At 39.2% G+C, this 13,285-nt stretch overlaps 1 protein-coding gene across 3 annotated transcripts in view; it reads right to left on the reverse strand.

Moving 5' to 3' along the window:
• LOC138051552 (serine-rich adhesin for platelets-like) overlaps positions 1 to 13,285 on the reverse strand; it is a 124,734-nt gene that overhangs the window by 17,692 nt on the left and 93,757 nt on the right. The window lies entirely within an intron of this gene.

Below are 13,285 nucleotides of genomic sequence, written 5' to 3' on the forward strand. Positions count from 1 at the left end.
AAGATCTTGGAAATACATTGAGCAACTAGTACTGGAAATACTATAGCACTGCACCAAGGGATTTCTTTATTCATTTATGATAAGGACAAGCAAGAAGTTTGAAAAAACTATTTCCAGGGCGTTTCCACTTAGAAACAGTGTACTTCCCGCTTCCCTCCAAAACACAATAATAATGTTAACAACCATGGAGATACAGTGTTTTCCAAGTCTGGAGTCTGTAAGAAACTGGCCAAAAACATCCAAGTTGGCTGGCCAGGCTGGCACATCTACACACTGCTCACAGTACAACTTGCACTAGCTTTCCACCACTGGGATATCATCTTGAATGAGCATGACTAAGTTGATGCCCTATTTTTGGACCTTACTGAAACATCTGATAAAGGGCTCAAACACTTGTGTATAATCTCAGTCAGTAAAACATAAACGTGAAGGCCGAGCTTGGATTTATGCATTTCCTCAGAACCAGACCTAACTGCAGAACGTAGTTGGGAAGGGCACTCACTCTCCTGTCACCTCAGGAGTACCACAAGGCTCTGTTTTGGGATCTACCCTCTTCTCAATTGTCATCAATGACTTGTCGAAGAAACAAAGTTGCAGCTATGTCTATTTGCCGATGATCACATGGTGTGGCACAGTGGTTAGGGTGCTTGCCTTGAGATCCGGAGATCTCGTTTCGTTGTTTCATTGGCCCTGAAAATCCCCTATAGGGAGCGGTCAATTAAGTATGTATGTATGTACATTGAGCTATTAAATCCCCACAAAATTTCCAAACATTTCATGAGGACTCACAAAACCTAACTAAATGGGCATCTGATCGAAATAAGGACTTCAGTGAATCAATGCTGTGTTATATGAATATGTGTAAACCATATGAAGTTGTTTACTCTACTAATGCTCTACTAACGCTCAACAATTGTCTAAGGTTCCCGTATGCAATTATCTTGTTACTAGGAGCATGTTAACTCTGCAGGGGGTGGGTGGTGCACATTAATCTAACACTCTCACTATGGTTAACAAGAAAGGTTTGACTCGAAGGTCACTGAAAGTGAAAGCTTGTGGGAGGGATGTTGAAGAGAGAGGATATATGACACTTGTTTGAACATCACTTGAGTATGCAACATCCTCAACAAACCCCTTAACTGAGAGAGATGATAAACGACTGAAGGAGATTTAACCAAACACAGTTCAATTTGTATGTAGACTAGTGATTATAAACTTCAGACAAGTGCATCTGGCAATGTGATGTCACTTGGTAGGAACTGCTTTGCTTATTATACAGGCCTTTTCTACACCATAATCTTGTTATTTTTAAAGACGTTTCTCCTGTTTACTTGCACACCCTAGAAAATGGTATGGATACTAAAGGACATCAACTGCATTACCAGCAACCCCAATCCAGTTTGAAAGATATATATGAAATACATCATATATTATTGCACTGCGGGTATGAAATCAAATAAAACCATGTTGCCTCGCAGTTATGAGCGCAAATTCATTTGCATCAAGAAGCCTGAAAATTTTCAGGACTTCAACGGGGTTTGAACCCGCAACCTCGCAAAACCGGTGCGATGCTCTAACCAACTGAGCTATGAAGCCACTGACGTTGGGAGCTGGTCACTTCTTTTTCACAATTTCCCCTGATAAGTAATGAGTGAAAGATATATATGAAATACATCATATATTATTGCACTGCAGGTATTAAATCAAATGAAACCATGTTGCCTCGCAGTTATGAGCGCAAATTCATTTGCATCGAGAAGCCTGAAAATTTTCAGGACTTCAACGGGGTTTGAACCCACAACCTCGCAATACCGGTGCAATGCTCTAACCAACTGAGCTATGAAGCAACTGATGTTGGGAGCTGGTCACTTCTGGGTTCACAATTTCCCGTGATAAGTAATAATGAGTGAAAGATATATATGAAATACATCATATATTATTGCACTGAGGTTATGAAATCAAATGAATTCATGTTGCCTCGCAGTTATGAGTGCAAATTCATTTGCGTGGAGAAGCCTGAAATTTTTCAGGACTAAAACAGGGTTTGAACCCGCGAGCTCGCGATACCGAAGCGATGCTCTAACCAACTGAACTATGAAGCCACTGACGTTGGGACCTGGTCACTTCTGGGTTCACAATTTCCCCTGATAAGTAATGAGTGAAAGATATATATGAAATACAGCATATATTATTGCACTGCAATTTCCCGTGATAAGTAATAATGGGTGAAAGATATATATGAAATACATCATATATTATTGCACTGCGGTTATGAAATCAAATGAATTCATGTTGCCTCGCAGTTATGAGTGCAAATTCATTTGCGTGGAGAAGCCTGAAAATTTTCAGGACTAAAACGGGGTTTGAACCCGCGACCTCGCGATACCGGTGCGATGCTCTAACCAACTGAGCTATGAAGCCACTGATGTTGGGAGTTGGTCACTTCTGGGTTCACAATTTCACGTGATAAGTAATAATGAGTGAAAGATATATATGAAATACATCATATATTATTGCACTGCGGTTATGAAATCAAATGAATTCATGTTGCCTCGCAGTTATGAGTGCAAATTCATTTGCGTGGAGAAGCCTGAAAATTTTCAGGACTAAAACAGGGTTTGAACCCGCGACCTCGCGATACTGGTGCGATGCTCTAACCAACTGAGCTATGAAGCCACTGACGTTGGGAGCTGGTCACTTCTGGGTTCACAATTTCCCCTGATAAGTAATGAGTGAAAGATATATATGAAATACATCATATATTATTGCACTGCAGGTATGAAATCAAATGAAACCATGTTACCTCGCAGTTATGAGTGCAAATTCATTTGCATCGAGAAGACTGAAAAATTTCAGGACTTCAACGGGATTTGAACCCACAACCTCGCAATATCGGTGCAATGCTCTAACCAACTGAGCTATGAAGCAACTGATGTTGGGAGCTGCTCACTTCTGGGTTCTCAATCTCCCGTGATAAGTAATAATGAGTGAAAGATATATATGAAATACATCATATATTATTGCACTGCGGTTATGAAATCAAATGAATTCATGTTGCCTTGCAGTTATGAGTGCAAATTCATTTGCATGGAGAAGCCTGAAAATTTTCAGGACTAAAACAGGGTTTGAACCCGCGACCTCGCGATACCGGTGCGACGCTCTAACCAACTGAGCTATGAAGCCACTGACGTTGGGAGCTGGTCACTTCTGGGTTCACAATTTCCCCTGATAAGTAATGAGTAAAAGATATATATGAAATACATCATATATTATTGCACTGCAGGTACGAAATCAAATGAAACCATGTTGCCTCGCAGTTATGAGCGCAAATTCATTTGCATTGAGAAGACTGAAAAATTTCAGGACTTCAACAGGGTTTGAACCCACAACCTTGCAATACCGGTGCAATGCTCTAACCAACTGAGCTATGAAGCAACTGATGTTGGGAGCTGGTCACTTCTGGGTTCTCAATTTCCTGTGATAAGTAATAATGAGTGAAAGATATATATGAAATACCTCATATATTATTGCACTGCGGTTATAAAATCAAATGAATTCATGTTGCCTCGCAGTTATGAGTGCAAATTCATTTGCGTGGAGAAGCCTGAAAATTTTCAGGACTAAAACAGGGTTTCAACCCACGACCTCGCGATACCGGTGCGATGCTCTAACCAACTGAGCTATGAAGCCACTGATGTTGGGAGCTGGTCACTTCTGGGTTCACAATTTCCCCTGATAAGTAATGAGTGAAAGATATATATGAAATACATCATATATTATTGCACTGCAGGTATGAAATCAAATGAAACCATGCTGCCTTGCAGTTATGAGCGCAAATTCATTTGCATCGAGAAGACTGAAAATTTTCAGGACTTCAACGGCGTTTGAACCCACAACCTCGCAATACCGGTGCAATGCTCTAACCAACTGAGCTATGAAGCAACTGACGTTGGGAGCTTGTCACTTCTGGGTTCTCAATTTCCCGTGATAAGTAATAATGAGTGACAGATATATATGATATACATCATATATTATTGCACTGCGGTTATGAAATCAAATGAATTCATGTTGCCTCGCAGTTATGAGTGCAAATTCATTTGCGTGGAGAAGCCTGAAAATTTTCAGGACTAAAACAGGGTTTGAACCCGCGACCTCGCGATACTGGTGCGATGCTCTAACCAACTGAGCTATGAAGCCACTGACGTTGGGAGCTGGTCACTTCTGGGTTCACAATTTCCCCTGATAAGTAATGAGTGAAAGATATATATGAAATACATCATATATTATTGCACTGCAGGTATGAAATCAAATGAAACCATGTTACCTCGCAGTTATGAGTGCAAATTCATTTGCATCGAGAAGACTGAAAAATTTCAGGACTTCAACGGGATTTGAACCCACAACCTCGCAATATCGGTGCAATGCTCTAACCAACTGAGCTATGAAGCAACTGATGTTGGGAGCTGGTCACTTCTGGGTTCTCAATCTCCCGTGATAAGTAATAATGAGTGAAAGATATATATGAAATACATCATATATTATTGCACTGCGGTTATGAAATCAAATGAATTCATGTTGCCTTGCAGTTATGAGTGCAAATTCATTTGCATGGAGAAGCCTGAAAATTTTCAGGACTAAAACAGGGTTTGAACCCGCGACCTCGCGATACCGGTGCGATGCTCTAACCAACTGAGCTATGAAGCCACTGACGTTGGGAGCTGGTCACTTCTGGGTTCACAATTTCCCCTGATAAGTAATGAGTGAAAGATATATATGAAATACATCATATATTATTGCACTGCAGGTACGAAATCAAATGAAACCATGTTGCCTCGCAGTTATGAGCGCAAATTCATTTGCATTGAGAAGACTGAAAAATTTCAGGACTTCAACGGGGTTTGAACCCACAACCTCGCAATACCGGTGCAATGCTCTAACCAACTGAGCTATGAAGCAACTGATGTTGGGAGCTGGTCACTTCTGGGTTCTCAATTTCCCGTGATAAGTAATAATGAGTGAAAGATATATATGAAATACCTCATATATTATTGCACTGCGGTTATAAAATCAAATGAATTCATGTTGCCTCGCAGTTATGAGTGCAAATTCATTTGCGTGGAGAAGCCTGAAAATTTTCAGGACTAAAACAGGGTTTCAACCCACGACCTCGCGATACTGGTGCGATGCTCTAACCAACTGAGCTATGAAGCCACTGATGTTGGGAGCTGGTCACTTCTGGGTTCACAATTTCCCCTGATAAGTAATGAGTGAAAGATATATATGAAATACATCATATATTATTGCACTGCAGGTATGAAATCAAATGAAACCATGCTGCCTTGCAGTTATGAGCGCAAATTCATTTGCATCGAGAAGACTGAAAATTTTCAGGACTTCAACGGCGTTTGAACCCACAACCTCGCAATACCGGTGCAATGCTCTAACCTACTGTGCTATGAAGCCACTGACGTTGGGAGCTTGTCATTTCTGGGTTCTCAATTTCCCGTGATAAGTAATAATGAGTGAAAGATATATATGAAATACATCATATATTATTGCACTGAGGTTATGAAATCAAATGAATTCATGTTGCCTCGCAGTTATGAGTGCAAATTCATTTGCGTGGAGAAGCCTGAAAATTTTCAGGACTAAAACAGGAATTGAACCCGCGACCTCGCGATACTGGTGCGATGCTCTAACCAACTGAGCTATGAAGCCACTGACGTTGGGACCTGGTCACTTCTGGGTTCACAATTTCCCCTGATAAGTAATGAGTGAAAGATATATATGAAATACAGCATATATTATTGCACTGCAATTTCCCGTGATAAGTAATAATGGGTGAAAGATATATATGAAATACATCATATATTATTGCACTGCGGTTATGAAATCAAATGAATTCATGTTGCCTCGCAGTTATGAGTGCAAATTCATTTGCGTGGAGAAGCCTGAAAATTTTCAGGACTAAAACGGGGTTTGAACCCGCGACCTCGCGATACCGGTGCGATGCTCTAACCAACTGAGCTATGAAGCCACTGATGTTGGGAGTTGGTCACTTCTGGGTTCACAATTTCACGTGATAAGTAATAATGAGTGAAAGATATATATGAAATAGATCATATATTATTGCACTGCGGTTATGAAATCAAATGAATTCATGTTGCCTCGCAGTTATGAGTGCAAATTCATTTGCGTGGAGAAGCCTGAAAATTTTCAGGACTAAAACAGGGTTTGAACCCGCGACCTCGCGATACTGGTGCGATGCTCTAACCAACTGAGCTATGAAGCCACTGACGTTGGGAGCTGGTCACTTCTGGGTTCACAATTTCCCCTGATAAGTAATGAGTGAAAGATATATATGAAATACATCATATATTATTGCACTGCAGGTATGAAATCAAATGAAACCATGTTACCTCGCAGTTATGAGTGCAAATTCATTTGCATCGAGAAGACTGAAAAATTTCAGGACTTCAACGGGATTTGAACCCACAACCTCGCAATATCGGTGCAATGCTCTAACCAACTGAGCTATGAAGCAACTGATGTTGGGAGCTGGTCACTTCTGGGTTCTCAATCTCCCGTGATAAGTAATAATGAGTGAAAGATATATATGAAATACATCATATATTATTGCACTGCGGTTATGAAATCAAATGAATTCATGTTGCCTTGCAGTTATGAGTGCAAATTCATTTGCATGGAGAAGCCTGAAAATTTTCAGGACTAAAACAGGGTTTGAACCCGCGACCTCGCGATACCGGTGCGATGCTCTAACCAACTGAGCTATGAAGCCACTGACGTTGGGAGCTGGTCACTTCTGGGTTCACAATTTCCCCTGATAAGTAATGAGTGAAAGATATATATGAAATACATCATATATTATTGCACTGCAGGTATGAAATCAAATGAAACCATGGTGCCTCGCAGTTATGAGCGCAAATTCATTTGCATTGAGAAGACTGAAAAATTTCAGGACTTCAACGGGGTTTGAACCCACAACCTCGCAATACCGGTGCAATGCTCTAACCAACTGAGCTATGAAGCAACTGATGTTGGGAGCTGGTCACTTCTGGGTTCTCAATTTCCCGTGATAAGTAATAATGAGTGAAAGATATATATGAAATACATCATATATTATTGCACTGCAGGTATTAAATCAAATGAAACCATGTTGCCTCGCAGTTATGAGCGCAAATTCATTTGCATCGAGAAGCCTGAAAATTTTCAGGACTAAAACAGGGTTTGAACCCGCGACCTCGCGATACTGGTGCGATGCTCTAACCAACTGAGCTATGAAGCCACTGACGTTGGGACCTGGTCACTTCTGGGTTCACAATTTCCCCTGATAAGTAATGAGTGAAAGATATATATGAAATACAGCATATATTATTGCACTGCAATTTCCCGTGATAAGTAATAATGGGTGAAAGATATATATGAAATACATCATATATTATTGCACTGCGGTTATGAAATCAAATGAATTCATGTTGCCTCGCAGTTATGAGTGCAAATTCATTTGCGTGGAGAAGCCTGAAAATTTTCAGGACTAAAACAGGGTTTGAACCCGCGACCTCGCGATACCGGTGCGATGCTCTAACCAACTGAGCTATGAAGCCACTGACGTTGGGAGCTGGTCACTTCTGGGTTCACAATTTCCCCTGATAAGTAATGAGTGAAAGATATATATGAAATACATCATATATTATTGCACTGCAGGTACGAAATCAAATGAAACCATGTTGCCTCGCAGTTATGAGCGCAAATTCATTTGCATTGAGAAGACTGAAAAATTTCAGGACTTCAACGGGGTTTGAACCCACAACCTCGCAATACCGGTGCAATGCTCTAACCAACTGAGCTATGAAGCAACTGATGTTGGGAGCTGGTCACTTCTGGGTTCTCAATTTCCCGTGATAAGTAATAATGAGTGAAAGATATATATGAAATACATCATATATTATTGCACTGCGGTTATGAAATCAAATGAATTTATGTTGCCTCGCAGTTATGAGTGCAAATTCATTTGCGTGGAGAAGCCTGAAAATTTTCAGGACTAAAACAGGGTTTGAACCCGCGACCTCGCGATACCGGTGCGATGCTCTAACCAACTGAGCTATGAAGCCACTGATGTTGGGAGCTGGTCACTTCTGGGTTCACAATTTCCCCTGATAAGTAATGAGTGAAAGATATATATGAAATACATCATATATTATTGCACTGCAGGTATGAAATCAAATGAAACCATGTTGCCTCGCAGTTATGAGCGCAAATTCATTTGCATCGAGAAGACTGAAAAATTTCAGGACTTCAACGGGGTTTGAACCCACAACCTCGCAATACCGGTGCAATGCTCTAACCAACTGAGCTATGAAGCAACTGATGTTGGGAGCTGGTCACTTCTGGGTTCACAATTTCCCGTGATAAGTAATAATGAGTGAAAGATATATATGAAATACATCATATATTATTGCACTGAGGTTATGAAATCAAATGAATTCATGTTGCCTCGCAGTTATGAGTGCAAATTCATTTGCGTGGAGAAGCCTGAAAATTTTCAGGACTAAAACGGGGTTTGAACCTGCGACCTCGCGATACCGATGCGATGCTCTAACCAACTGAGCTATGAAGTCACTGATGTTGGGAGCTGGTCACTTCTGGGTTCACAATTTCACGTGATAAGTAATTATGGCCTGACCAACCCAGTATTAGCACAAACTAGATTAAAAGGGGTACTTATTCTAAGTTCTTTAATTCTTAACTGGTTAGTTGAATTGAGCAAAACTTTAATGGGCTGACCTCTTTTTCATAAACATGGCGATTTGAATCTGATAATTTTTTTACAGAAATGAAAAGAGCACCTCAGAAAATGCTCCAATGCCAATTTTAAAGCCTATAATCTTTAAACTGATGTTATTGGTGAAAGAAATTATGAGGATTTGTACGGAAAAAGGATGCTTTGCCTTCAAGTCACAGGTTCAATGATTTTCATACCAGTCCTTGTATTATTCAGTTTAAACTGCGGTAAAATGTTTCCCTTGAAACTTAAAAAGTCAGAAAATTTCCATCCTTGCTTATTTTTTACTCCTTTTAGTTAATTCCAAATCTGGAGGGCAAAACAATAAGATTGTTTTGCATTTGAAAGGTTTGTTTCTCTCAGGGGACAGAACAACCATTGCTTTGTCCTCCAGAATAGGAATTACTGAAAGGGGTCTATTAATACTTTTATTAAACAAATTAATTAGGGAAGACCTTTTTGAGCGTATTATCTAAGTTTTCACATTAGTTAAGCTCATACATCCCAGCCATTTTCCAAAAAGATTATAGGAAAAATAGGAGGAAATTAGCAGGAACATAGGAGATTTATAGGATTTTAGGACAAAATATAGGAGTTCTATAGGAGGATTTTCAGGCACTCACAGATAAAATTCTTAGGTTGAAACACAATTCAATGTGTCTTGCATCATTTCGGAGACTAAGACACTAGTTTGCAATGTGTTCATTGATAAGACGATTTACAAACAAAAGTAAACAGTGATTGTCAACAGTCACATGACCACCCCTTACAACCTCCAAAAAAGGTCAGCCACTTATGAGAAGTTTAAAGTGCATATGACACAAAATTTTATATTTGCTTGTTCAAAAGAGCTTTGAAAATGATGAAGAACGGCGTTTATTTTATTGTGATAGCTCTCTTGGTTAGCAAGTTATTCAAGATTTTGATGTATGCAAATTAGATTACTTGTGACGTCATTTTGTGGACACATGATGATGTAAAATCACAAAAAATGGAATATCTCTAAAGAATTTTTCTGTATAGAACTGAAAATTTTTGCAGTTCTTATACTCATTACAAAGTTCCATAACATGGCCCAGTGTGATGTTTCCATAGCAACACAATGGGCTCCAGGCCCCCTCCAGCCAAAGGGTAAATTCAGAGTTTCCCTCCCCAATAAGGGTTATTTGCTCTTCATCGTCATTCAGTGTGTGGTTGACCGAATATGGACATTACACAGCACATGCACAAGTAAGTGTTGTAGACTCTGAAGCAACAAAGCAAGCATTTTCGATATCGAAAAGGTAGAGGTCTGGTAACGAGTATGTTGCTATGGTGACATCATAATCACTATTACAATGTGTAGTTTTGGTAGCACATCAACCCTGCAAAATTTCAACCCTGCAGACTTTGTATTTGCAAAGATATTCCATGTTTTGTGATTTTACATAATTTTGTGTCCACACTGTGACGTCACAAGCCATCTAATTTGCATAAATCAAAATCTTGAATAGCTCGGCTACCAAGAGAGCTGTCACAATAAAGTAAATGCTGTTCTTCACCATTTTGAAAGCTCTTTCGAACAAGCTAATAAAAAAAATTGTGTCATATGCACTTTAACTCCCAATGGTGACCAACATCAATGCTTATGAGAGTTTGTAAAATGATAACTAAAGGGAAAATGCTTTCATCTGTTCCTTAAACTGTATTTATAGGAAATATAGGAGTTTTTGGCTCATTATAGGAGTTTTATAGGATCCTATAAAATAAATAGGAAAAATAGGATTTATAGGAAGGCTGGGATGTATGTAAGCTGTTTAATTGTACCGCTTTGTATTTGATTCAATAGTTAGTTATTTAACTTGGCATATTAGCTGTCCATTGGACTGTAAAACTGCAACAGGTTCAAAACATTATTGGTCCACTCAAGAACCCTTCAAAAATCTCACCTTTTTTACAGCATGTGGCAATTTATGATGGAAAATTCCACCTGGGGGCCAAACCCTTATCTCTTCTAAACCAAGCATGGAATGTTCGAGTTTTCAAGTGGTCAAAACATCTTGACCTTAAGTGGCATTTCTCAGAAAATTTGCATCCTGGTTAAGTGAAACATGGCCTTTTACTCCATGGAATTTATAAAGCTACAGCTTCAAGTTAACCAGTTACTGGTTATTAGACCAGTTTGTTGCAAATAACCTATTTCAAAGAGTTTCATAAATGCAATCTTTGTGAAAGCGATGGTGACTTTTCAGTCTGGTTAATGGATCAATAATAGATTTCTTCGTTAATAATGATACCTTGAGTGCGACTGGACATGAGTAAAACCGATGAGGTTCCCACTACTAGTTTAAACGCTCAACTAATGAGCCGTAGGAGACAAAGGGGCATGGTCATTACCCTTTCAGTCTCAATAGTGCCACTTATAGATTTTACTCTGTCTAATGCCCAACACTTTTACTCGTCAATGGTACTAATAATTAATCTACACCACTCTTACAGTCTGTTATTGACAGTAGACTGACATAAATTATATCAAGTACAAGGCCACACTTCAGAGCGTTCTTATGGGTGTCCTTAAAATGCAGCTTGCGTCAACCAATTGAGAGAGACCCATGCACCAATTCTTCTGAGGTCGTACAGGTCATTCATATGGTAAACATGGCAGAGCCAGAGCAGATTACTTCTCACTAACTTCAGTTCTTTGTCTTCATCACCCACACACCCAAGACCTCTTCATTGCTTACAATTTGATCCCATTTGATCCTTAGAATAAAATGCAGATGACATTGCTGTATGTAGTTTGACTTCATGTTGGAATAGAGTTTACGCTTCACTACAATAGACACTGATAATATGCAGTGACTTTAGTCACAACCATGAGGTCATGTGAATCAAAATCAACCGAACGCACATTACATTAATAGTTTGGCAATACGGAAGACTACAAGTATTGACAGGAGACCTCTTAATGGGAAAAAATTGCCTCATGGAATGGTTGCCTAACGTAACAATAAATAACACTTAAGCAGCTAATAAAATCAGTCATTAAACTAGTCTGAAAAATAAATTAAGAGAATGTAAATAATAGGTAACTAATATCCTTCTGGTGTAGGTACATGTAGGATTCCTTAAATTCAAAGAGTTCAATGATTTCGCTACTCTAAAGAAGTAAGAAAATTTAAGAATATTACTTCTTGCATTATGTAATTTTCAACTGGTAATTAGCATGTCTGAGATTACATTTAGAACTGTCAGCTGTCACAAGACAGATCCAAATTATATAGGCCCAACAAGCACTTAAAAAGAAAAAACTAAGACTAGTCCATACAAAGTCTCCCTGAGACTAAAGAAAGAAGATTCAGTTTCTGAACTCTCTCTCCATAACGCCTGTCCTTTATGATCAGTTTTGTAGCTCTTCGCTGAACTCTTTCAATTGTGTCAATCAAAAACTGTTGATGAGTAGACCAGACCTGGCACGAATAAGAGTTCCTCCTTGAGGATCTAAAATGATACAGGTCTCTACTAGTCTTTATCAATCCCTGGAGGGGTGAATTTATCATTAATCCTTTTCTGGGGGACAAATTTGTTTACGGTTTTCCGAAAAAGACCTTTCCAGTTAATTGCCCCAGCAGGGCCAAAACCCGAGGAGGCAACCTAGAAGTCAATCCCGGCGTAAAAGGGTAAATGTATAAATTGGTTGATCTTGTGGGGGGAATCAATCTCCACTTGCTCAACTGGGCATGCAAGGTGGTATCTGTATCGCTTAAACAACATGCGAGTGATATTGGTGTTGTTCTACAAGACTGAGGTGTTTTAGGTGTCACGAAGTAGAAACTTGCACGGAGAACCAAAGTGCTGTTTGGGTTAGCAATTGAAACATAAAACATTGAAGCAGATCTGATGCAAATCGAGTTACCTGGCCCAGAAATTGATTTTGTCCAGACACAAATCAGAAACAACGGCAAGCCATGATTTGTCAGATGCAAATCGGAAACAGGGGGAACATAATCAGCACATAATTTAAACACATCTCAACTGCCTTTCATACTATCTTAGGCTGGGGCAGATGTAGTGAAAACTATTACTACTTAGGTTCACATTTACACCATTGCCAAGCATAGCAGATGCCCATGGTAGGTTTTGTAAAGTTTTCTTGAGCTCCTCCAAGTTAGCTTTTTTAAATTAAGACATACTTTTTCTTTTATGGATTGAGGTATTGTTCAGAAAGAAGTAACCCTTTCATGATCAGATTCCATTAATCCTTCACTAAGTGACATACTGTAAACACAGTGGTGAGTACCAGACCCAACAGAATTCCTGGTAGCATGAGGATTCACTTGTGTAAGGAATGCATCGTTAAAAATTCAAAAGAATTGAGATAGACTTGATCTGAGGACAGTGGTAGTTGATTAATCCAATAAAAGTCCGGAAGGTTGAAATTGCCAACAAGAAAAAAATTTTCTGCATTAGATTTGCTAATCCATGAAAGTGAATCTCCTAGCA

This window comes from Montipora capricornis, chromosome 6 (genome assembly GCF_036669925.1).
Source record: "Montipora capricornis isolate CH-2021 chromosome 6, ASM3666992v2, whole genome shotgun sequence".
Lineage (NCBI taxonomy): Eukaryota > Metazoa > Cnidaria > Anthozoa > Scleractinia > Acroporidae > Montipora > Montipora capricornis.